This window comes from Neopsephotus bourkii, unplaced genomic scaffold (assembly GCF_033783945.1).
Source record: "Neopsephotus bourkii isolate Nb327-2 ecotype Australia unplaced genomic scaffold, CSIRO-AGI_Nbou_v1 NB_481, whole genome shotgun sequence".
Classification (NCBI taxonomy): Eukaryota; Metazoa; Chordata; class Aves; order Psittaciformes; family Psittacidae; genus Neopsephotus; species Neopsephotus bourkii.
In genome coordinates this window covers 2,352,541-2,378,371 of record NW_026900982.1, presented here as the reverse complement: position 1 = coordinate 2,378,371, position 25,831 = coordinate 2,352,541, and the positions used below count along the sequence as shown (strand labels likewise).

Here is a 25,831-nt window from a genome sequence, read left to right as displayed (position 1 = left end):
AACAAGAATCCCTCCATTTTGAAGAACTTGGTAATGTTTTAGGGAGACACATAGAGCAGAATCATTACTGTGTTCCCTGGTTTGTGCTCTATACATGAATGTGCGTATATGTGAATATATACCTGTATGTCTATGTGTGCAAGCTGCTACCAACTGCTGTCCTCCAAGATAAGTGAGCAAGGGCCAGTAGCAAAATAAGACTCCACGAAGGGCTATACTGGAAGAAGCCCTTTGTGCTCAATGCAGCAGGTTAGGATTTTTTGTTTCCCCATGGGTTGTTTCACAGCAAAGGCATATTTCCCAGGAGACTCCTGCAGCCATCCACAGCTCTGCAGCACAGGACACGTACATAAAAATGTTATGAGAAGCTTAGCTTCTAGCACCATTGTCTTAAAATCTGCCCATGCTCAAAGGCAGACATTCACTGAGAAGCTGGAGTCAGCCTCTTCGGTTGTTAGCAAAGGGTATTTTTCTGCAAGTGTTTTGGAAATAAGATGTGTGCAGAGCCCCAGATGGCAGAGTAGTTGTGCTTCTCTGTTCAACCTTAACCTGTGTGAGGCTGGCATTAAAACCCAGAACTGTAACATGCAATTTCCATCAGTAAGTTGATAATACCCCCACATAATTTGCAATGCTCTGTTAAAAGGAGGTGTCCTCTGACCATTTTTTAATGAGGCAAGTGAGTTTTAGAGGGAAATATGCTCATCAACAGGGCATGCACACGCACATATATATATATATCTATCTCTAAGATGGGCAGGGATGTATAATTAATGTCAACATACAGGGCTGCCTCTGCTGACTGCAAGCTCTGGCATCAGCTTGGCAAGTGTGGGAAAGTGGCTGCTGACTGAGATTATTGGGAGTTAATTACTTGCTTGATACAGAACACATTTACAATTAATAAAAGTTGGAGATCTTTTTATGGAGAAAGAAATGGTCCAGGAGCTTTATGTATCCCTGAAGGGACAGGTGAGAAGAGACAGCCTCTGGCACTGCGAGGCACTTCTTTGGACAGCGCTGATCCAAGGGTACTGACAGTCACTTTGTACTGTTGAATTATTCAGGAGTCCTTCACAGATGACTGCAAGCAAGGGAGAGTAAGAGGTCCAGGAGGACGTTTAGGAGGAAATATTTAGTGCTCAATGAGAAAGTTAGGCATAAGCCAGATCTTCACAGAACTTCAGCCCAGTAAAGGGTGGCAGGCTCTCTGAACAGACACAGGTTACACAGAGAAAGCATTTTCACCCTGTCACTGAAAATCTTTGCAAGTGAAATTTTCTGAAAATGAAGAAGTTACCCATAAATTAGTCAAACCAAAGTAAAAAGGTAGAAGAGACCAAGTTAAACACTGTTAAGATCAACTGAAAGCCATATGTTGTATTGTAGCATTTATATGGCACATGTGAGTGATAGTGTTATGGGACTGTCCAGCTACATCTGAAGAAATGACATTTCTTCTATTTATCAGTATAGCAGAGCATCCTCTACACAGGTTGAAGATTAGTTGTGTCTCTTCAGCCATGGGACACGTTAAAAACAAGGTTAAATTGCAAGGTTCTTTTCTTCTAGATGTGTGAAAGACGTAATAGTAATGTACCAAAGTGACATTTGACCTGCTGCCCAGACAAAGGCTTAGAATTGTTGTCCCCAGGAGCTTTTCAGAGTCATTTTCTTGGTCAGTTTGCCAAAAGCTCACAATGTTTTAATGCCCAACAGCCCCCAGAGCAGCTGGGAGAGTATTCATGCAGGGACAGTGAGCACAGTGCTGTGGCCTCCAAAAAGAACATCTTTCCCAGCAGCATTTCATCACCTTCCTCCTTGAGAGGTACCCAGTTCAGGCCACTGCATACACCACACAGTGGCTCACAATTAAAACAACCCTGCATCAAAAGGTCCTAAGAGATACAGTTCAGTCAGACAGCTGGATGCACTGAATAGCCTAGAAGATTACCTCAGTAGGATGCTTTTGTACCTTTAGAAATAGATAGTTCCCTTCAAGAACTGGTGACAGATATTTAATGGTAAACCTTATGTCAGAGACAGCCTACAAGCAAAGAACACAATAGCTAAAGTATGACCCTGTCCATTTGTCAGAGTGCCTGCTTTCTGCCAGAGGACACCAGGAAATCTGTGTGGGGTTTTTTCACTCTTTCTTTTCTCAGCTATCCTGCCTGGGTTTTTTGCTTCTGTTTTTTTCAGCTTTACTGCTCTCAGGAGTGGCAAGGCTTAAGAAAAGCTGGTTTTAGGGACATTTCTGGTCATCAGGACAGTGACTAGGCAATGGATTTTGTTCTAATATAGATATATTGCTTATAATATATTTGTTATATTTTCTCTGAGACCTTCAGGAGAGCAGCAGCTCTGTGTCACCAGTGGCAGAATTGTAACCCTGACATGGAGCTGAAACCTTCAAGGTCTCAGCTGGTCCGTGATGTGAAAGGCATACTCATCCTTGAGAAAGAACCACTAAAACATGTTCACACCAGTTTCAGTTTTGATGAACCACAGATTTTCAGGCAATGAACACACCATCCAAAAGATCTCAACCAGCACTAATTGTAATAAGTTTTCTTTTCCTTAAATACCTGGGTCTTTTTAGACAGAGCATCAGGAAAAGTCACCCTATGACAGTGTTCCTGCTATGAGGTTAAATGACCTTCTCATTATCCAAATGACAGGAAGTGGCAGAAATTGTGCTGCTGCTCAGTATGCCATTGAACTGCATTTACACTTGGTTTTTCACCTCTCAAATTGAAGTTCAGAGTCCCTACAAACTCTTATCTTGATTATCACTGGCTGTGAGCCAAAGCACACTTTGCTCAGCTTTCTATAAAATGCGAATCATGAGCAATCCAATGGCTTCCTGCAATATCTTTCATTAAAGGAAGATGGATCTACAGACTGAGAAGAGGGAGCAAACTTGTGATCCCCTCTGAAGCACGTCAACCAGCTCTACTTTGTTAACCTGCCCCCATGTCAGCTCAAGATATAGGGCTGACTTCAAGGAACAGCTCAAGCAAGTTCAGCAAGGACTACATAATGTTTATAGATTCCCCAGCAAAGGTAAAATCTTGGTACTATTCCAGGAAAATGTAGCACTCTGAATTCAACAGACCAGGAGATGTGAGGCTGCTGCAGCTCCACGCCCAAGTCCAAACTGTAGTGAGCCTAAAGATGTTTTCCTAGTAGGCACATGCACACAGAGGGTGTTTATATACCACATATATATGTGTATGTGTATGTGGCTGGACACACAGGTCACAGATAAACATTTACATCAATGCAAACCGTGCATGTCTCCTGACCTATGAACTTAATGCACCTGTCCCTATTTAGGATAATGCTTCCCAATAGGAGAGAAGTGTATCTGTCTTGATGGGAGTCAAGCATGGCAAATAGCAGACTCAAGCACTCCAAACAGCATGTATTCCCATTTCCCTACATTCCAGATTACATGTGCCACTGGGTCTCACTGCATTGTTTTTCTCTGCAAAAGCCCCCAGGTAGCATCACCTACTTATAAATCATTAATACCACAATCCCAGGATGTCTGTTGCTTTTATCCCAGGACCTTGTGGTGCTCTTGCATCACCTGCATGGAGACCCATCAGGGGGTTTCTGTGGCAGACGCATAGCTATTTCTTTTCTCCAGCTATAAAATTATAAAGGTGCTTTTCAGACACTGATCTATTCAGTGCTGTTGGGGCACAAAATACTGAAGAACAACTGTGCAGCCACAGGGGAAGAGCAAAGCTGATCAGATAACCTGAAAAAAGAAATGCCTATTTAATCTTTGCTATTCCTTATCCTTAGGTTTGATGCTAATATTTGATGTTCAGTTATCTCTCCTGACAAGAGCTCTCCAGAAAAAAGTACAATCTTGCTCTCTATTCCCTTACTGTATCTCATTGGAGATAAAACACAGCTTCTCTGTGGAGTTTGCTTCTCTGGCACATAATTTTTTGGGTTTGTTTTTAAAAAGAGCTGAAGAAGGATTTTGCCGAATTAACTGGATTTCTCATAATAAAAGCCTTGAGCAGCTATAATTGTATAGTTGGCTTTGTTTACAATTATATCGGCTTCTCTTTTCTCTGTGATTTATTTCCCAGTGTTGTTATCCAACACGCATTCATGTTTGGTTTTGGTTTTTGTTTTGTTGTGGGTTTTTTTTACAAATGGGATGATTGTTCCTCAGATGCCTGAAGCTGTTACTGTGCTAATTCCTTGACTCAGCTTGCTGTGTCCTGTCCAACCCCCTGCCATGGGCAGGGACACCTTCCACTAGGCCAGGTTGCTCAAAGCCCCATCCAACCTGGCCTTGAACACTGCCAGGGATGGGGCAGCCACAGCTTCCCTGGGCAACCTGTGCTAGTGCCTCACCACCCCCACAGTAAAGAATTTCTTCCTACTTAAACTTCTAACCTAAATCTCCCCTGTTTGAGCTTGAACCCATTGCCCCTTGTCCTATCACTACAGTCCCTGATCAAGAGGAAAGAATGTCTTAAGCAACAATCTGGGTTCAGTAGAGTACGTTCAACGGCCACTCTCATACATCCCACTTTCCCAGGCCTTTGAGAAGAAATTGTTCTCCTTCAAACTCCAGGTGCCTTTTCAGTCCCACAAAACATACCAGCTGATGAGCATGGCCACATGAGCAGCACTTAGTATATGCAGTCTATTTTCACCTTTTCTTTTCTACAAAGTTTTTCAAATTTGATTTGAAACAATTGCCAGATCTCGAACACAAAAGCCATGGAATATTGAAGAGCTTTCAGCTTCAGATTAAGTCCAATAGCCCCTGCCACAAATCCCTGAAGATCATAAGATACCACAAGACTTTAAACTGGAGAGATGTAGTTCATGGGGAAAAGCTCAGAGGAAGCTCCCTGTGACTCCTGCCTTTCAAGATAACAACCCTGTGTGTTTAAACACTTCCACACCTCCTACATAGTTCATCTTCTGATGCAGACACGATGCCTGTGATGCACAGACGCATGTCACAGTATACTGAAGGGCAAGACGAACTTGAAGATGATCTTGCAGACCTGGGTGAAAATCCCAGTCTGGAAAATGAATGAAGGACTGCACTGCTTTTCTCTCCTCAGCTTTGTAAAGTGACATTTCTGCCTGTGAACCAAAGGATTCAGTACATGAAAAAGCCCCAGAATTATAGTTGAGCAAGCCAGTATTGCTGGGAGGGGTACTTACACACAGAGATTTTCTCAGAAAGTGTCAATGCCAGCCTGAACTCTCATGGTAGGAAAAACCAAACAACCAAACAAACCAAACTCCAGGTAATCACTCGTTTTCTGTAGAAAATGATAGGCAATAAAAATACTCCCAACGTTCACGGCACACTAAAAACTGACAGATAAAAAATACTGGCTATGAATCTGTCAAGCAGCTCGTGCTGCAGCAGGGAGAAAGCATGAAGCTCAGGAGCTAGGACCTCCAGTACTTAGGGAGGAAAGGAAAACATGAACAGTAAAAACTTCAGTTACCCTGCAGCTTGCATGAAATCTCTGGGAATTTGTCAGCCACGCTGGAAAAACACAGGAAAGGAGTGAATGAGCAAAGTTGGGCAGAGGGATTGCAGCTTAATTCAAGATCAGTCTGAGTCTTAAAATATGTAAGTTTACCACTTTGCCTACAGAACTCCTGTGAATGAGTTATCCAGCAGCATTTCCTGCTGTTAGCTTTCCTGGCAAGGCTGCAATCAGAATAGAACTTCCATGTCAGGAGGATACCCACAAGTAGTGAAGTATGCAAACAGGGTAAAAAAGCAATTCACAGATTTATGTTTAAGAGTCCATTTTGACTTTTTTTAGTAACAAACTGAACTATCTCCAAGTTATCTTACTTACAAGTTATCCAAGTTATACCATTGTTAGGGTGGTGAGGCACTGGAATGGGTTGCCCAGCGAAGTTGTGAATGCTCCATCCCTGGCAGTGTTCAAGGCCAGGTTGGACAGAGCCTTGGGTGACATGGTTTAGTGTGAGGTGCCCCTGCACATGGCAGGGGGGTTGGAACTTGATGATCTTAAGGTCCTTTCCAACCCTAACTATTCTATGATTCTATCTGATCCCAAAACTCATATGTTTGCAGAAATACTATACTCAAAAGGAAAAAGAATCTGGATAGTTTTACAGGAAAAACTATTCAACTACTATGTTTTGTCAACCTGGGCACAGTCACATTGTTAGCTGGACAGCAAGGAAGGGGGTGTACGTCTTTCGTCTTTCTCAGCCAGGCCAGGAGGTGATCAGAGGGGAACCTTAGGGAGCAATTAGGATCCCCCATGCAAACACTCCGAGCTCTGAGCTCCGATGTCCAGGGAACATCCCCAGTAGCAGATTCCAGGAAGACAGCAAAGCAATTTGAAAGTCTGTACCTCTAATTAGCAAGCATGTATTTCCCCACAGGGGAGAGGGACTGGAGGCTCTGCTAGTTCGAGCAGACATACTGGCTGTTCTTATTTAGTTATCTACTTCTCATGTAAGCTCCAGCCTGATGATCTTAGCTTTAACCCTGTGCCTTTAATCCTGCACTCAATTTAGTTTCAGTGTGGGGTTGGGAAGGACTTGCTTGGCTGTTCAGGGCTGAATTCACTGAGGAGGGGGAAGAGGAACCAAAGTGAAAACTGGGAAGGACTCAAGCTCACCCATCAGCTGCAAAAGGTGCCCTTTCAGCCTCTGTAGTGCTCATGAGGCACAGGGTTTTCATCCTCATTACTGGAAACTACCCCTTACCATCTGTGCTTAACCTTTCTCATCTCTAACTCTCTTATCAACCTCATACCCACAAGGGAAGAGCAAGTCCTTCATGTAATGCTCTCTCTAGAAGACACCACAATTTCACTTCGTTCCAGTTTCTGTTGTGTTACTCATCTTTCATCACTGACGCATTCATCCAGCCAAGGCAACATGCAAACAGAGCAGCATTATCCCACTCTCCTCTCGGCATGGTGCATGTGCCAATGTGCAAATCACCATGCTGTGCAATGAGCAGGGGAGTGACAGTGCTGAACAGCAGGACTCACTGGTTCTGCCTTACACATTGCAACACAGATGATCATAAGAAGGGAAAATAAATTGAAGTTGGTCTTTTCCATTGACGTAACTGTTTGAATGAATGCTCTGTTTTAATACTTTTGTATTTCATTTTTTACTTGACAAAGAGAGATACTTCCAACCTGTGTAACAAAAGCAAATCCTTTGCAAGGTATTGCAGCAAGGAGCCCCCTTTTTAAGTAAGCTCTGGAAAAAGCACTTACCTTTCAGCCAACAGTCAAGAAGCAGGCATTCCATCCCAGAAAGTGTGCAATTCTGTCTACAACATCCTAAAAGCTAAGGACAGTAGAGAAACACTGAAGAAGAGTACCAAGACCTTTGGATGATCCATCTTGACTGCTATGTGAATAACTACTCTGCTTGTATCAGTGGCTCTTGCACAGCACATGCCTCTCCTGGTACCTAAACACTATTATAAGACTGCACAGCCCACCTTGTCAAGATCTGATGCTATTTTACACTGTCCTGACAGCTTCCTGGCTTTGACTTCTTTCTATTTTCATTTTAGAGCATGTTCACATTAATAACAGTGGCTGAATCGTGTGTTCTCATTATGAATGAAAATCTGCTCTTCCAAAAAACTAATCAAGTAATACATTCATGCCTGAAGCAGCATTTTAATGGAAGAAAAGCTTCATGTGCATGTTACTAAATATCACTTCCTTACAGTTGCATACTGTTTCCGTTATTAGGCTTTCCTAACACTCAGCCATGATGATAAATAGCATTTTTCACTATGATGAGAAATTAGGGACATTTTGGATAGGTGTTGGTCTATTTCACCTGCCTAGAAAATACATTGAAAGATAAAAAAGTAAGCTCCCTCTATTTCTTATCGCAATACTCTTGTCCTTTCACCACAGAACACTGGATTTCCCAAACTCACGTCCAAACCTGCATCCTGATTACTAGTCAGATAAATGTATATTTATATGGTGATGGTGTCCTCAAATAAGCTCATGATCTAAGGGAGCTGAAACTCTAAGGGAGTTTTCTGCTGTGAATGGAAATTAATCGATCTCTTCTTCCTAGCACCAGCCTAAGTTACTTAGCAGGGTAGCTTTATTTATAACCATTTTGTTATTTGCAATGTGCTGAAAGGCAGTAAAAATGTTTCGTGGTTTAACCCCAAAGTGAAATACTTAATTCCCTCTACTGAAACACTAATTTTGTGGCATCTCTTTGTGTCAGGAATGGGAGAGTTCATTCACCCTGCCACAGCCAACAAGATACACATCTTTCTAATTGTGGGCATAGTTTTCTCTTTCTTCCACGTAAGGAGAGAAGTGGTCCTTGGCTCTGACAGCTAGGCACCAAACAGAAGTGTGAGCTATGAACCATGGCATCCCATTCTTTCTCTCAGTCCTTGGCTCACTCCCAAGTCTACAGACACAGACCAGAGCTAACCCAGGAGGTACTGACAGGGCTAAATTTAGAGAAGCAACATGCAGTGAGATGCAGTGGTGCTCCTGGTACCTGAAATGTAGCTCAGCAGCTGCAGTATGATGATGCTGCTTCTCCTTGTTTCCATACACAAAGTTGTACACCTCCCACCCCCTAAGTAAATGCATCCATCCAACCAAGATACCATTTTGGAGCACAAAATGGGTAGAAAACTGGCTGGCCTGTCCAGCTCCAAGTGGACAGCATGACTAGATACAAGCCCAGCTCTGTTATGAGTGGCCTTTAGGAAGACATAATAACTACCTGAGCAGCAGGATCTGATGTGCCAGGGGGAATGCTGTCTGCCAAGTCAAACAGAGATAAGTATAGAGATCGTCCAGAAGAGCTTTGCATAGCCCCATCTGCCACAGCCCTAAATGTGGGAGAGACTTGTGTTAGCAGCACTCTCTCCTTCATCCAGCCTGGCTTCCCTTTGCTCCTGCCCAGGAGACTGCCACAGAGCTGAGCACAGGAACAACACAGAGGGATCACTGCTCCCTTCTCTCTTTGCCTGGCAAACACGAGAGAATTAGCAGCTCCCAAGAAGCAAATACACTTTTTCTTTCAGTAGCCAATAATTAAATAACTAAATTAAATACTGCAGTTGTTGGTATGGTGTGGGATGGCAAGGTACAATAATGCTTTCCAGGTTACCTATGCTGTAAACTCGGTTGTGGCATGCAGCTACACTACAATCTTGCCAACCTGTTGATGAGAAATTATGACTTTACTCTTACTGATGACACCCTCCCACCTTGTGATGGATCTGTCTTTGCACTAGAAAAACATAAGCTATAAATGTATATCTCAAAAATAAATTCTTATTAAGGTATTGAAAAGTTGGTTGGATTAGCTTTTTTAATACAGCCTGTATGTTAAAGAAAATAGAGTCCGACTAAGGTAAAGAGCTGAAGAAGCTACCTGAGCAAAGAAAGCAAGCTCAGGAAATGAATGACAGTGCCCCATATGGTCATGTCACTTATATATCTTACATCTAATGGAGAAAACTGGCAAAATCAAACAAGTCTTTACATATCTAGTTCTGAGCTACTCTGTGTTTGTCATGGGATTAAAAAGTTGTGAAAATGGAACTACAGGGCAGGGATCAGAGCTGCAGTTCATCTTCACAAGTCTGGTGCTTCCATAGCATTGGCAGATTGTGTAAAGAAAAATACTTCACAAGGAGGAACTTAGTCAGTGTGGATCAATCTGCCCAGGCACACCTGACACTAAAAATATTCTAACCTATTAAGTGCTTAGAACCATTTTAATTGCACTCTGGGGCACAAAAAGAGGTGTTTGAGTTGTAGCAAAACTCATCACCTCTCTCACAAACTCTCTACGCTCAATCACTACACACTCTGATTTTACATGGCACACCACAGGAAACCTGCTTAAAGCTGTGTCTGATATAAAGTGGTTTAGCATTTGGGGAAACAATTTTCTCAGACAAGACCGCTTGCTAAATTCAACCCATAAACAGTTTGCACCTCCCTGAATGCCTTTTCTCTGCTAGTTGGCTACTGATCAAAATCTCTCTGCTCAGATCCCCAAAGCTGTCCCACAAGAAGAAAAGGAACCTGCCTCAGCAAATATGCTTTTCCTTGGGAGAGAAACTGGCAATCTGCATTGGGCCTGCCAGAAATCACCTGAAAAACAGCTGAAAAGACAAAATGGAGTTAAAACTAGCACCGGGGAACAGCTGGATCTTATCCTTTTACAGTAGGGTGCTGCAACCAGCTAGCGGTCGGCTGCGCAACTCTAAAAGCTATGGGCAGTTCTCTGCTTGGTTCATGGGTTAGCTCTTTGACCTACCACAGCCAACGAAGAAAACCATGAACCAGGGCACTACTGTCTTTCCATGCTACACCATTGCCAAAAAGCATCCATACAAACTCACCCTGTGTGTCCTCAGTGCCTCCTCCTCTCCTATCTCTATGTACCAGATGCAGAAAGGAAGGATTACCTTGGAGTTGTTTCAGCCCAGCTACATCAGTCAGGCCTCTAGTCTGCTAGATCAGGAGTATGCTTTTAGAGAGTGATGTTTGAACAAACAGCACATTTGCCAATATTCCCAGCAAAGGGAACTAGCAGCAAATACAGCAGGACGTTGCAGTAGTGAGAGGGATAATGGTGGCATCCTGAAAGTCTGGTTATTCTGCTTTTACGTTTCCTAAACAATATAACCCTATTTTCTATTCTTCCACCCCACCCCATCCCCCTTTTTTTGTTGTTTTTTACATTACAGGTGGGTTTTTTTCCCCCAAACACTGGAAGAAAAGGACACTAGAATGTAAACAATTAGCTTGACTTCACATTTTAAAGCAGAGGCATGTGCAAAACAACAGCAACATAGGAAGGTAAATCTGCTACGAGTTTCTTCATTTTTCCCACTACGAGAGACCACTCTCAAGCAGAACAAAATCAGCAAAGAAGTCAATAGAAATGGGAGCTGATACATGTAAATTCAAAGCGAGATCTCTTCTCATTGTCTCTCAGCCAGGCCAGGAACATGCAGGGAAGGAAACCTTCCAGCACAACTGACACTCAGTAATGCAATTTCTCTCTCTTCCAGGCCACATCAGTTTGGGCAGATCCTGGGTGCTGACACTGGTGTGTCCACCTATAAGCAACTCTTCCCAAGGTGTTATGATGCTGCTCCCAGGGTTTTGCAGCTCTTCCAGGACTTCGGGACAGCCACCAGGATCTGCAAAGTGCAGGAGAAAGAGCTCCTGGGGTTTGCAAACACAAGGACTGACCAGCAGGGAAACACAGGCACAGGATTTTGAACCTTGATAAAGACTCTGGGAGAGAATACCTGCCAAAGAGGGGGTAAGGAAGGTCTGATAAGGTAAACCCCATGCCATTGCCTGCTCACCCTTTAGGGTATCACACATTACAACTCAAGGATCTCCCACCACAGGCACAGCTATCAGACAGCACTTGCACTGGTGGTGCTGGACACAGCACCTACCGTGCATTCATTCACCTTCCAGGCATTGCTGTGCACCAGAAAAGGGGCCACCTCCCCACCCCAGTGAGCAAGCATAGGCTCTGATGCTGAGCAGCATCTAAGCCAAGGCTTGAAGCTCAGCATATGTTTCCCATCCTCCCCTGCATGCCTGACTACCCCACAGCATGCATGCCTGGCATTTCCTTCCAGACAACATTTCCCACATCTGATGAAGTGATACTGAAATAGCTGTGCTATTTCCCCTCAGTCATCCAGGGCCAGCTTTAACATCACGGCTGTCTTCTTGGAGATACTACCTAAAAGGTGCCATGAGTCCATGTTCCGGATTCTCTTGGGCATGAAGAGCAGAGATCCCCATTTCTCTCTGCATGTTCTGGCCAAATGAACACTTTTCCCAGGGTTCTCTCTCACGTCACTATTTCTTTGTGGAACAAAAAGAGGATTTGATAAAAAGCAGGACTCACAGTGAGAGGTATTCATGGGACATCACCACATGGTGCCAGGAGGCCTGGCACAGCCCCTGGCCTCTTCCAAGAGCATTTGTTTTTCTCATTTCCAAGAAGCACCCTCTTTTTTGAATTTGTTTGCCTCACCTGGGAAATGAAATCAGCCAGAAGGATAAGGAAGTATGAGAAAGCAATGCTTAGTGTAAAATCTTTCCCTGACGTATGCCATCTTTGTGCTTTCACCTGCTGGCCACTTGAAAGGAGATTACCTTCTCTGTGCAGCCAGAAGAATTACCAAACAGACTACAAACTGTCTGCAACATATTCTTATGACTACAGCCATAGCAGTGTATCTATCTCAAACATAAATACGTGATACAAAGACAAGGAAATGTCAGGAGCACCATGATGGAATCATCTGAAGAAACAAGCGCTGCTGCTGCTGAATTTGGTGTTAAAAACAAATAATTAAAAAGAAAATTCAAAGGACCTGAGGTGTCTGCTGCAATTAGATGTGTTAGGTAAGGCGAAAGGAGCCAGAAAGAAATTAACACAGGCAATAACCACCTCCTTCCAAAGGGCAAGAAAAAGAAAACAAATCACAACCAGCAAAGCTCAGAGAAAGACAAAGGACTATTTAAAAATCTAAATGTTTGAAAACCCAACTAAAATATACACAAATCAATGTGTCATATTGACATGTATTAATTTCATGTTTCAGTGCTGTTAATTTCCTGTCTTTTAAAGGAAAGGCTGTCTGAGAAAATGGGTGGTTCTGGAAGGAGAGAATTGAAAGGAGCCTTTGCATAGGTTCTCTGATGTCTAATAAGGGCTGAATCTCTTCTCCAGTCTTTTCCTCAGTAGGTATACTAGTAGGACTTCACATTCCTACTTAACCATCTATTTCTGATAGGTTTGTGGGGCCCTGTTGTCTCTTCACTTTCTGCCCCAGGGCTCCAGTTCCAAAGTTTTGGCCCTTTCCTACCCAAAGAAAAAATATAATCACAAGACTGCAAATAAGAGAAACCCTGGGGGAAAGGGGGCTGAATCTAACAAACCTTCAAAATTATCATTGAAATGTATAATGCTATTACAATACCTGTCCCTTTTTCCAATGACTTACTGCTAGTCTTACAACCTGGACAGTTGTTAACTGTTTCACTGCACAACCAACCAATGACCACTCCACAAAGAAATCCCATTGCTTGGTCATTTATACATGTTCTTTTAATGAAATGGAGAGCAGGTATGTGCTGCTGAACTTAGAGTATTAATAGTGCTGGATTAGACATCATGCAGTAGAAGGGGTGCTGCTGCCAAAAACAACAAAGAGGAAAGCCAAGACATCAATTAAACTGTCGGCTACTATTAGTTGGATCATTCTGATTTAAACCAATCCTTGTCAGAATGCGTCAGCTATCATAACCAGATAAAAACAAGAGAAGAAACACACCTAAAATCAGGCTTCCCGTTACATTTGCTGCTCCAAGTGCCACTGGAGCACTTGGAAATATCATTCACTGGTGTCCAAGACGAAAGCTTAAGTACAAATAGGCAAGTGTAGAGGTCATCTATGGGAGGAAAAAAAGACCTATTTTGCTGATTTCCCCCAAATATGAAACCAGATTTGATGTTTCATTGTTACTGGCAAATTACCTATAAAAATAAAACACAAGTGACTTTTTCAGGTCATTTGTAGTCTCTATAAGGTGGAAGGATTTGAGATGAATGACTGGTAACAGGAGATTGATTTGGGCATTAAGAAAATGTAAGTGGATGGAAAAAAATGCAAAATGAAAAGAAAATGGATTATCAGGGAGCCTGACAGGAACAAGACAATGCCAAGAAAACAAATGAAATGCAATAATGAAATCAAGTTTTGTTTGTGATACTTCAGTCTACACCAAAACAAGGTTTACTGTGCTTGGCAGTGGACTGCAAGACAGGGGAAGTGCAGCTTTTTAAGTAGAGCTGTTTCTTTTCTCTCTGGTCTGGTGCTCATCAGAGCATGAAGAGGAAGATATGTTTCATCTTCTAGCTGAAGATAAATACTGGATATCTTCAAACTCTTTCCTGATCAAAGTTCATTCAGACTGCTCCCCTATTCCCTTACAGGCATAGCAACCAGCTTTGCAGGCGAGATTTCGCTGTCTTGGCCAAGAGGGATGAGATGGCAGCTGAGCTGGCACATGCACCCTGATAGCCCCAAAAAGCCCCATGCATAAGAAAAAAACCACAGCACCACTCTCTCAGAGTACCACAATGGTGCCAAAAGGCCCTGGCTGCCTTTCTTTCCATCAGAATGAACCTGATGTTAGTGCCAGCATGAGGAAAAGCTTGCTGTCTCAAAATTCCAGGCACTGCCATGGCCAGAGCAAAGCCACCAGACAGCATCTTACCTGCAATCAGTCAGCTTTAGTGTAATATTGGTTTAAGTCTATTTTTGCCAGAAGAAGCAAAAGGGCCAGACAAGTTTGACCATAACAGTCTGTAAAAAGATCCTGGTGTGAAAGTACCCAGGGAAAGGGTGACCTTACAAGGAACTATGCAGCAGGGTTTCTGAGCTGAGAGACAAGAGTTACAACAATGGCAACTGACAGCAGCTATAGTTCATGGGCTGGAGATAAGGAGCATATTTTAAATGCCGCACTGAAAATACATGACCTTGCTATTGTGAGGAAGCAAGAGCCTGATCCAAACCCCCTCAAAGTCAATGGAACAATCTCAGTTCTTGCTGGATCACCAAAACCAACAAGGTTTAGCTGCATCCTTTCCTTTGCTTTGCTACTTCAAAGTGCAAAGAGGCTGTGACAAGACACCCACTCTCAGAGGTTTTTAATCCTCATATTTATTATCTCTATGATTGCTTACATATGTAATATATATGGTTGTCTAATTCTTAAAGGACATGTCAACTCTCTAAAACAAGATGAATAGGTACACTGTCTTTCAGGAATGGCTTTTTTTGTCTATAAAGGACAATCTAGTGCCTTAACAAATCAAATGCAGAAAGCTGCATACCCCTACTTCTGTTCAAAGAAATTTTTTGGTATTTTTTCTTCTTTTCCAAATTCAGACTTGAAGTACTTTCAGTGGGCACTGAGGCATTTGTCTCGTGTAAGTTAAGCTGCCACTTTTTCAAGTTATTTTTCATGCACATCTGTTTTATAGGGCAAAAGGTTAGAGATCTTTCACTTAATACTAAGTTTATCGTCACAGAAGGGAATCTCTCAGCTTGTGAAAATTTTGTCATAAAACAAATCTGAGCAATAGCACTGACACATACCTTTCTTTCCTCTGTTGAGGTCCGATGGACACCCTGAGAGCTTCCCAATTCTGCTACAGGAGCCAGAACAGCGATTCAGATTGGCAAAAGACTCCTTACCCTTCTCAGTACCCTGGATCATGCAACACAAAGCTCATGTCCTTCTTGATTCTTATCAAGGCTAAGGTTATAACACTGATTGGTGCTGGATCAATTTCAGCTGCTTATGGTAAAATAAGATTTTGCTTTGCCATTTGACACAATTCAGTAGAAACACCAGCTGTTTTCCAGTAATATTAGAGATGATGCATTCCTCATTACATACACAAGGAGGGCTCTCACACCACCCTTTCAGTTTTGCCAAAATAAAGTGGTTTGACCTAATGGGTTGCAATTAGACACTAGCAACCCTTCAGGGAGTGACACAGTTAGTTCTTCATAATTTAACATCTGTTATAGCTGTGTTCTTCCCTTTCATCCTAAAGGCACTCCGTAAGACAACCAATGTATTTTCATGCAAAATAAAACTGTAAAAGTACATATTTCAAACACAATCCTACATGGAGGAAGGAGGATATTTTGTTTGGCTTTTTAATAAAGCAAGACAAATGGTTTTGTGCATGCTGATATCCACAAGCCAGGCCTGAGAAGCCAAAGACATTTTAGGAACTTCAAGAAAGCTTGAAATTAAATCAAAGAACAGCAGGTTCTTGCAAGAGTTTCGGGAAAGGGAGTGGGTTCCAGTGTTATCAGAAAAACAGAATCTAACTAGTAACTTTTTTCCATCTTCACACAAAGCAACCTGGTTTTCAGCTGGGCTTGTGAAGATGGGAGAAAAGTTGGTGACTTGAGAAAACTTTCTTTATTCTGACCAGTGAGATGTTCAATACATCTACAGCTATTAAGCTAGACTGAGATGAGACTGAAAGCCATGCTCATGGGATGTTGTAACTCTGCTTTGGCAATGATATCATTCAGTAGAAATTTTTTACTTGCACTCAAAGTCAGGAAAGCAGCCCACATATATCACAGAAGGTACTTGGTTCAAGAAGACATCCATGCAAGCTTTGACAGGTTTTGTAACATTGGGCTATACCTAATTTTGATGGTGTAAGACATGTCATATGATGTAGTGAGGGCAGGAGCCAGGAGAGAGCTTGTCTAAGCTGTCCAGAAATCACTAGCTTTGGTCCCAGAGGCTAGAAGGTGCATAAACTTGGTGCTGTATGCAGGCAAATGTGCCCCATGAGCAGGCAATGATACGCAAGTGGATTGGGTCATGAATGCCTTACACAGAGAAAAAGGCTTTAGACAAAGCAATCCAGTCAATTACAACACAATATGAGGCAAGGGTTTTGCCATCCAGCCCTTTAAAAGGAGCAGCCATATTTTATGTGGTCAGTTTTAAGTATCATTGCAAATGCAGCACACTAAATCACAGCAGTTTAAGCTCAACAGTCTATTGTAAGTCTTCATCTAGATTTTGATTAACTAACAAAAAAAAAAATATTCTTTAATCCTTCAGAGAATGTATTCCTTGCTGTTCTGATGAAGTAGATAACTTTTGTAACAGGCGCTGCAGGTCACTCACAAATGAAACTTGCACTTTAGAGAAGCTGAGAACAAGGTAAAGTTATTCGATTCTTGCAGAGCATCCATTCTACTGCAGAAGCAGTTAAGTGGAAACAAGTTGGGTTCTTATTCTTGATCAAAGGATTATGGAATTTAAACTATGTTACATCAGATCTTCTAAAGGGAATAAAGACAAAAGTAATCACTCCTGGTTGCACATATAATATACGCTTCTCTTCCGTTTTGGCTTGATTCCTTACATCCATAATGTTTAAGAGATCAGCATCACACTGTTCATACATCTTTCAATCCTTGACTAATAAATTTTAACTCTCTAATGAATATAAATAAGCAGTTGATGTTCCCAGAATTTTATATCCGTACAGTTTTGTGAAAATCAGCTTCTGGCTAGAGGAAAGCAGTCCAGAAAATGTTCCTGCTGTCTGTTATATACTGTGCTTGGCAGCAGCTGGTGACCCATCAGCACAAGTGTGCTGGCTGGCTAACGAGCGTGGATGTAGTTCATCATTACCTACAGACATCACAGATGACAGAACAGAAGCTGCCTATAAAGGAAACAGGACAGGAACCAGGTTACTGTAGGAAACGAGTTTTAATTAGTTCTTCTGCTAATTGAACACCTTGTTTTATAGGACATTGAAATCCTTGTGGTGTGTCCTGTCTCACATGGTAGTGCTATTCCGAAAAAGAGGAATATACAAAATGATAAGACTTTAGAGGCAGGAAAATCTTTACCAGTACATGTCACTATATCATACTGGTACAGTAAAGAGCTCTCTACAGGACAGCAGCTCTTTCCAGTGAAGATCTCTTTATAATGGTTCAGGGGTTCAGGTGGTTCAGGGAACCATCAGAGCAAGTGAGCACTGGTCATACCACCAGCACTTACCCTACAGAGCAGCAAACTAATTCTCTGCCATGTGTCTGGATTTTCTCTAGCAAGTCTTCACATCTCACCTGTGGAGATACAAAATGTGCACATTCAGTGTGGTAGGGGTGCACACATTACCTGTTTCTTTCCATAGATGTAGCTGAAGGTACTATAGCTTTAGGTAATTGAAAAAAATAAAAAAAAAAAAAAAAAAAGAAAAACCAAACCCCAAACCAAACCTACTTTGCTTCATTTGCCTTTTTTTTTTTCCTTTTTTGTATGTGCCAGAATATTTATTTTGCATATGGTAACACCACTTTGATCTTTTCTAGGAAGAAAGGCATATCTGCCACCACCATGAAGAAACATCTGTTCTTCATGCAGGACCAGCAAACAAATAATGCTTGCTGCAGTGACCCTGATGAGGAACAAACACTACTGCTCCAAAAGCCAGGCAGAGCTGATGTGCAGAAACACTGCAAAGTCAACTCAGAAAGTAGTCACAGACCAGGGAGTGGAACTAAACTCCTGACAGGGTGAGTGAAGACTCTGGTTAGAAGCGCAGCACAGTGCTGACTGAAGCCTAGTAGAAGGGGGAACAGCAATGCAATCAAGTAACCTAGCTACAGCAGCGGAGCTTAGGCATCTCACTAACCCTTCAGGGATCATAGTTGCTTTGAACCTTTTGAATGGAAAAGCAAATGCTAGCCATCTGTTAGCAACTCCTTCAGTGAGGCAGAGCACAGGGGTTCTTTACATTAGAAAGTGCTTAAAATGTTAACCCACCAACAGCCTGTACCAAATCAGAAAAGATAGTCATGTCAGAGAACACAGCCTAGGGAGGAGGCAGGGAACCAGAAAGGAGGCTCAGGAGATGTATGCCAGAGCTACATTTTGAGTGTAGCTCTTGGTGGAGTGTAGATGGCTCAGGAATGCACTCCAGTGACTCAGATGAAAGATCTGAAAAGATCCAGATATAGTCTGGCTTTGCTAAAAACAAACCAGTGAACTGCAGTCGGCACATGCTGGCAATAGCCAAGAGGATCCTGCTGCACAGGGATGATGCATGGACAACCCAAGTGCTTACACACAAAACTGCTCCATGGAACCATGGGGCAGCAGGGACAGTTGGAAACAGTAAGTTCTTGCTCCAGATGTTAAGGAAGCTGCCCATGCTCTTACACCTTTCTCTGTTCTGCCCAGGGTATCCAGCCTACATACAGCACAGCAGGAGACCTCCTAAGACTCTTGCTCCTGTCCCAGCTCCTACATGGAGCAGCACTCCCAGACATTAGGTAAGGGAAGCCCTAGCTTTATCTGCAGAATCCTGGGAGCATCTTTAGTCTCTGGTCACGTCTTCCACCAGAGCAGGACAGACTGAGATTGCTTTGGGGTTTCTTTAAAGCTAGACCCTCAGTATCCTGAAACTTTTCCCTACTGTGTACTTTGGAGATGACAGGTTTCATTGTGAATTCTGATGTATGTTTGAAGTTGGGCATATAGTTATGTACCATGGATTTAGATCTCTCCATTTGAAAGCTTCCCAGGCCTGCTCAGCACTGCGACTGAGCTGGCACCCTTATGCAACAGCCAAGTCTGCAGACTGTGAGGGGAAACAGGAACTGAAACCAAACAAGTCAGATCTGGGAATATTTTAGTTAAGTGAAATAATGGTTTGGTTAAGATACCAGCCTTCATAAGGGAGTTGTTAAAACTAATATTACCAGTTCCATTCTTACAGAACCCAGACAGCTGCACTGTGACTTCCTTTTAATTACCAAAGTCTGAACCCACTCAGTGCCACTGGGTTTTAGTTTTACCCCTTATATAAATTATCATAGATAAAGTGCCCTACAAGACAAAATTAATCTATGTAAAGCATTTTAATAGTATCCATATTAGAAAAGAGTATTCATAATACCTATATGAATAACATTTACCAATGGAACCAAAGTTATTATGGACTGGGATGTCACGAAATGGTAGAGCTGGAAGGAGGAAGAGTGGAAGTTCTAAGGACAAAAACCATGCTTGAGCCACATTGGTGAAGCTCAGTCCTATCATATTCAACACTGCTACATTCAAGTCTCCTCTCAGCTCTCACAGGCTTTCCAAAGGTCAAAAAGTACCTGACTGTGACAGTAAACACATAGAAGGAGAAGGAAATGCAGTGTCTGCAAATAGCACCTTGAAGAGGAAAGGGTAGGATATGATTGCCATAAGAAAACAAGGTGATGGCAAAAACATGTCAAGTTTTATATTTAAGAAGACTTCCCTTTGCATTGAAGGCAAGGCTTTAAGCTGGCTTAAGCAAGCAATGCTGCCCTAGCTTTGATTCACATTAATCCTGGGTTTAGGCGACGAGCCCAGCCAGACCACCGTTAGCACTTCAGTGATGGCTCAAAGGAAGCTACTTTACAAAGAAAAGAAGCACATGGAACCCAGCCCCTCAGAGGAGTCATTCAAACCCCCAGTTTAATTGCAAAAGGCTAAGAGCAAGCACCCAACATGACTGTCAGAGGGACAGCCTACCCCTTGCCCTCTCTTCTCAGCTGGGCAGCAGGCAAAGTGAAACAAGTTGTGAGATGACATTTCACTTCATTACTGACCATGTGCCTGCACCTTACACAAATCCATGATTAAGATCTCCAAGCATGAACGCAATGTAAATAATGAATTAGAATAACAATACCAATTACAGACAGTGCTTCAGGCTCTTGTCAGCTAATATGGCAAATGTGAATTTTTCATAAGATCTCAACGATCCTGCCAGTCTATAACATCCTTTTCTCAGTTTTTGCTGAAAAGGTATGAACATCTACAACTCATTTTCAATCATCATCACATTCTGAAGGATTTTTTTATTACCTCTATTCATGACTCATAAGAGTGGGAAACAACAGTTACCCCTGTTCCAAGTATAAACAGTAACCACTTAAAATGCCTTCAGTTTGTCTTCTGGTCTGTCTGACTCTCAATCAATTGGAGGATATCAGAACATATTTACATGAAGAATAACAGATGTTTTTATCTTAAGTTACATTTAAACTCATCATCAATCTTGCAGAGAGAAGTGAGAAAACACAGGATCTCTCTCAGTCTTTCAGATATTCCTAACTATCCCTGAATAAAGCAGCTAGGAGCTGAGTCGTAGTTATACATTGTCAGTTTAACTAAATGATGATCATAATGAACATTGTAGGTCCCTTCCAACTGAAATATTCTATTCTAGATGACATTTTCTCTTTAAAAAAGCCCCACAAAGACTGAGGATATCAAACCTCCTGGCCATGTCAGGCAGTCTGGATGCTACCTGCCTGTGCCTTGTCCTGTATGGAGGATGAGCATTTTCCCTCTGTATCAGCCAGATGAGGAGAGTTTGGAGCCAGTGGCTCTAGGAAGCTGTTGCAAGGAATAACTTCCTGAAGCCACATCCCAAGTTTGCTCATGTTTCCATTATTCATAATTCCGTGAGACAAGATCTTATAACTTAACTATGTTTAAATAGATGAACTGTTGGCCTTGCTCCTGGATGACTTTTTATGAATACATATACTCAATCTGACATCACATAAGTCACAGCTTACCCTATGGACCACGATAAATGTCCAGGTATCTATCAAAAGCTTGTGAATTCTAGAAGTAGCTGTTTACCCGAGGCAAGCTTTACCATTTATTCTATTGCCACCCTTCTGATAGCGAGCAGGAATAATGTCGTGCAGGTCAGGTAACCAGCAGCCAGGATGCAAACGGCTGGCTGAACATTCACACTCACAAAATGATTTGTCCAAACCATTTAGCAAATAAATTCGTTCAGCAAACAAACAAGGCGGGCTCATTCCTGCAGGAGGAACATACCAACCCTTGAAGGGACCACATTTGCTAGTAGCATGATTTCTGAAGCCCACCACCCCAAAGCCTACATTAAAAACTGACAAGCTGCTACATTTTCAAGGTTGGCTGAACATGTTATTCCTACTATTGTCTTACCATCTCATGTGCTTTCAGAGTTTTGGTTGTACTGTGGGTAGAGCTGAAGGATATGTCTGGGAACTGTTGTGTCTCAGTTCAGTTGGATTTCACAAGTGTTTTCTGTGCAAACACCATTAAGATCAGGTACTGAGGCCATGAAGATATCCTACATTAGTGGATTCCATTTCAGAGCAGGGAACCCAAACTTACACTGTTTGGGTGGCCCACATACACATTTTTCCTCATAAGAAACAAAACCCAAAACCACCACCACTCCAAAGCAAGCACATGGACCACTGGGCAACTGCAACCCTGAATCATGAAGGCTTTCTTTGTGTACAGTAGGATTTGCAAGGACCATGTAAATTTTTAGTTCAGAAATGCTGTGAGCAAGGGGCCAATTCGCACCTGTTCTTTCTTTCATTCCACAAAAAAACCCAGCTACTCTTCTACACAGCAACCAAGCAGGAATCTTGTCTTCCTTTTCCACTTGGAAATCCCTTGCAGCCTCTGCCTTCAGTTCCTGATGTTCTGTATCTGAGACTGCGTTGGCATGCATGCGGTTTAGGCTAGGGATGGTCTCCATTGCTAATGCAAATTCAGTTTTCAGCATCTCTTCTTGACTATGTCCAGCTGTTGTTAGGAAATTAATAGTCAAAATTTGAAGACAAGACTTCTGAGGAAGATGAGTAAGTTGCTTTGCTACTGCCAGCTAGTAGCTAGTTTGGTTCCATACTTCTACATTTCCATTGAGCTGGGGAAAGAACCAGTTTTGCACTCAGGTGGAGTGAATCGGAGAGACAAGGAAGCACAGTTCCTGTCACAATGTACTGAGTGCAGTAGGGGATTCACTCTGATCAATGACAGCCTGTGTTTCTGCCAGCACAGACTTCTCAAAACGGTGGTGTGAAGAGGCACGTGAACATCTACAGGTCAGAGCAGAGAGACAACATGTGCACTTGTAAGGGAAAGGATACATATCATTCAGTGGCTTTGAAAATTTCTATGGCCCTACAGATGATACGAGGATTTGCAAGGAATTTGGGGAGTGACGTGCTCCTGAAAATCTTGTCAGTTCCACTGAGGGATTGGTTACATAATTCAGATAAATGCCAACCTCCCTTCTCTGCATTTTAAGGATTAAATGTGTCTGTTCAGTCACAACAATTTTTTCTATATTTCTCCTGCAAGCTAATTCTTTCAAGTAAAGAAATCACTTGCTATCAAAGCAAAAAAATCTCATTTTACTGATGAAAGTATTATTTTGATTTTCCATTTGCCAAATGCTTTCCTTTTTATGGCTTTAGAATCTCCCATGTGGGATTTACCACAGCCCCCACAGCCTTCATGGAAGGAACAATGGTGATTTCCTAACTACATTTAACCTAAAATAAGTTAGGTTAAATGTAGCTTACTTTAAGCTAAAGTAAGATGAAAAATTCCATCAGCAAAAAAATCTTTTCTTGCTAGGTATGCTGGAAATACTCTGGTTTAGATTGGGTATCTGAGAGGACGATAAATTAATAACTTAGCTTTATTGCAGTCAGTGTGCAGTTACAGAAAGTATCACAGCTTCTTTAGCAAAACCAGAGTGCAAAGATATCTGTGAACGGCACATTCTGGACTGTTTTCAGCATGGAAACTAGCATTTCTGGTTTGCAGAGTCTTCCTGGAGTGCAACAGCCAAGGAAGGGCCCGTCCCAGATGGCTTTCCCATGTGCCCCCTGCAACGCGTATCCACAGCCATCATTACAGGGATGCACATGTCATGGTTCTGACTTGCATACCCCTGCACAGAGAGAAGACAGAGATCCTTATCACAGCTGGCCCTGGGGGAAAGAGAGCTTGTGCTGTGCTGCATGTCCAGTGTGCTCTCCAGGATGTGCTGCATGTGGCCCTCAGCCACAGGATGTCCATCACCAACTCATGGTGATGGAGGAGCTTGCTGCTAGCTCCCACATGGTGCCAGAAGCTATGGACCTATGTGGACTTACCCTTACCTAAAAGCGCAGCAAGAAGTTCTGATGACACCATCTTTCTTTCTGATGATAGAAATGGAACATGGAGTTTTTTCTTGCAATCAGACTAGTAGAACCTCTACATGGATGGGGTCTGCATGGCATAGTGTACTCTCATCAGAGACCCGCTCAGTGCCACACAGGTAGGGGTTCCCAGTATCTGAAGGAACAGCATTTTCTCTACTGTCCTTTACAGTGCAGGCTCTAACAAACAGCATTTAAATTATACTTCACAACATCTGAATGCTTTTCTTACTGGGATCATAACAAAGCACCACCTGCCAGTGCATAGCAACATGTCAGTCTACACACCTTCAGCAGGTTTCTTGTAGGTACATAGAGTGCTGCAGTCCTGGCTAACTGCAAACTCAGCCCTGAGACCTCACTGACAAATCAACTCATCCTGGGGGGTCATCTTCTGTCTCTATGCTATGGCAAATCAAACTCCAAATTAATACATTAAAATTATGTATTAACAAAAAGTGTGACTAACATTTTCGTGGATTTAAAAAAAAATAATAATATCTTTGGAAACCACGAGAAAGTTGCCCTGGCAACATTGTTTTCCATTCCTTTTTTACTCACTGTTTTCTTGTGTGCCTATTTCTCCAGCTTCTGTTTCTGACAGTACACAATTCACACAACAAATGCAGCTCTTGAAAGGGAAAAAAATCAGCATTCAACCAAATAAAGGTCAGTCTTCCTTCTCACACCACCAGGGTGGAACAGTCCTATCTATGATCATTACTAGTGAAATGCTAATATAGAAATTTTTAAGACTAAAAAACCTTATATTTTAAGACTAAAAAACATTATATTTTGGACAGCTTCTATAGGACCGATGACCCACATGACATGGGAGGGACAAGCACTCTTCGTAGCCTTTTTTCAACTGAGTATGAGCCCACAAGGAGCTATTACCTCCATGTAAATGTCAATTTTCATTAAGCATACAGAAAGTAATGTAGCAGCTAGGAAGTAACTGGGATATAATTTAAGTTGACAGCTTTGAGATCTCTTCCCTTTGGTCAGATCTCATTAAGTTTGGTAAATGGGTTCAAGAATTGTGAGCTTGCAAGGACACAGGTGAACAGGAAAAAGAAAATTACATTATGTGCTCTGCTCCCACACCTGAAGCTATGATAAAAATGTAAAATAGTGTTTAGAAAGGCCAACAACCCCTCCCCAGATTTCTTGAACTTCCTGCATGTGGCATGAAAAAGTGGTAATATCATGTATAAAAGCAAAAATGTATCGTTAATGTGACTAGGGCACTTCTCAAATTAAAAGCCAGTTTCTGCACAGCGCTGTCTTCTCCATTACACATTCTACCTAATTCAAGATAAATATCTCTGAATACAGCTCTATATTGGTACATTTACACAGGTATTTTAGTTGAAAGCCGCTTTCTGTCTTCTTTTAAGCAACTCTCCCAACTGTAGTTTTATAATCCATTCACCCGGCAAGGCGAGGTGCAGAGGAACTGCAAGAGAACATCACAAATGCTGAGTCCCTCCACTTTAGCCAAGCCACCTGGGCTTCACAATATTGAGGCAAACTATTTGCACAAAGCTCATAGCTTTTTGAATGCACTGTGCTAATATGTGACCTGGCAGCTGAATCATCTGCCAGATTCGTATCTTTCCAAGTCAGGAGTTGGATTGCCTTTAACAATTTCAATGCTTTATCCTTCTCCCCTTGATGTAGCCCACATCTAGGAGTTTGAAAACATTTAGTGCTCTCTGCAATTACCTACCAAGAGGCAACTGACAGTGTGTTGACAGTAATTTTGCCAGAATTAAATCCTTTAGATTTTCTGAGAAAGCATTTAAACCTTTAGTTATTGCTTAGAGATTAGCCAGGCTGCCAAATATCCCATGGTTTCAGCCATATTAAATTCTATTTTATACAAAGGTTAAGGTGTTGAGTTTCTTTGCCTAGAAATTTTCCAATACCTTCAAGTGACCTTGCCTCAGGGAAATAAAGAGAAATAGGAAGTTAATTCAAAACAGTCTCAGTCAGCACAGTCAGCACAGATATGTTCATTTGCCTGCTTCCTTTAGCATTGCCAGGTCTGGCAAAGTTCTCCATAATAGCAAATAGAGTAATCACAGGATTTCATTTGCAATGTATGGCTCCAGACTTACCGTAGTAGTTATCAGGAACAGATCATCT

The 25,831-nt window shown here is 42.1% G+C and overlaps 1 protein-coding gene and 1 long non-coding RNA gene across 2 annotated transcripts in view; both read right to left on the bottom strand.

The window, feature by feature from the left end:
• MRPS5 (mitochondrial ribosomal protein S5) overlaps positions 1-25,831 on the bottom strand; it is a 288,002-nt gene that overhangs the window by 157,489 nt on the left and 104,682 nt on the right. The window lies entirely within an intron of this gene.
• Positions 5,408-6,580, bottom strand: LOC133210604 (uncharacterized). Its single transcript, XR_009724971.1, has 3 exons — positions 6,396-6,580; positions 5,643-5,713; positions 5,408-5,545 (listed from the first exon to the last, which is right to left on the bottom strand). It is a non-coding gene; the product is annotated as an uncharacterized LOC133210604 (long non-coding RNA).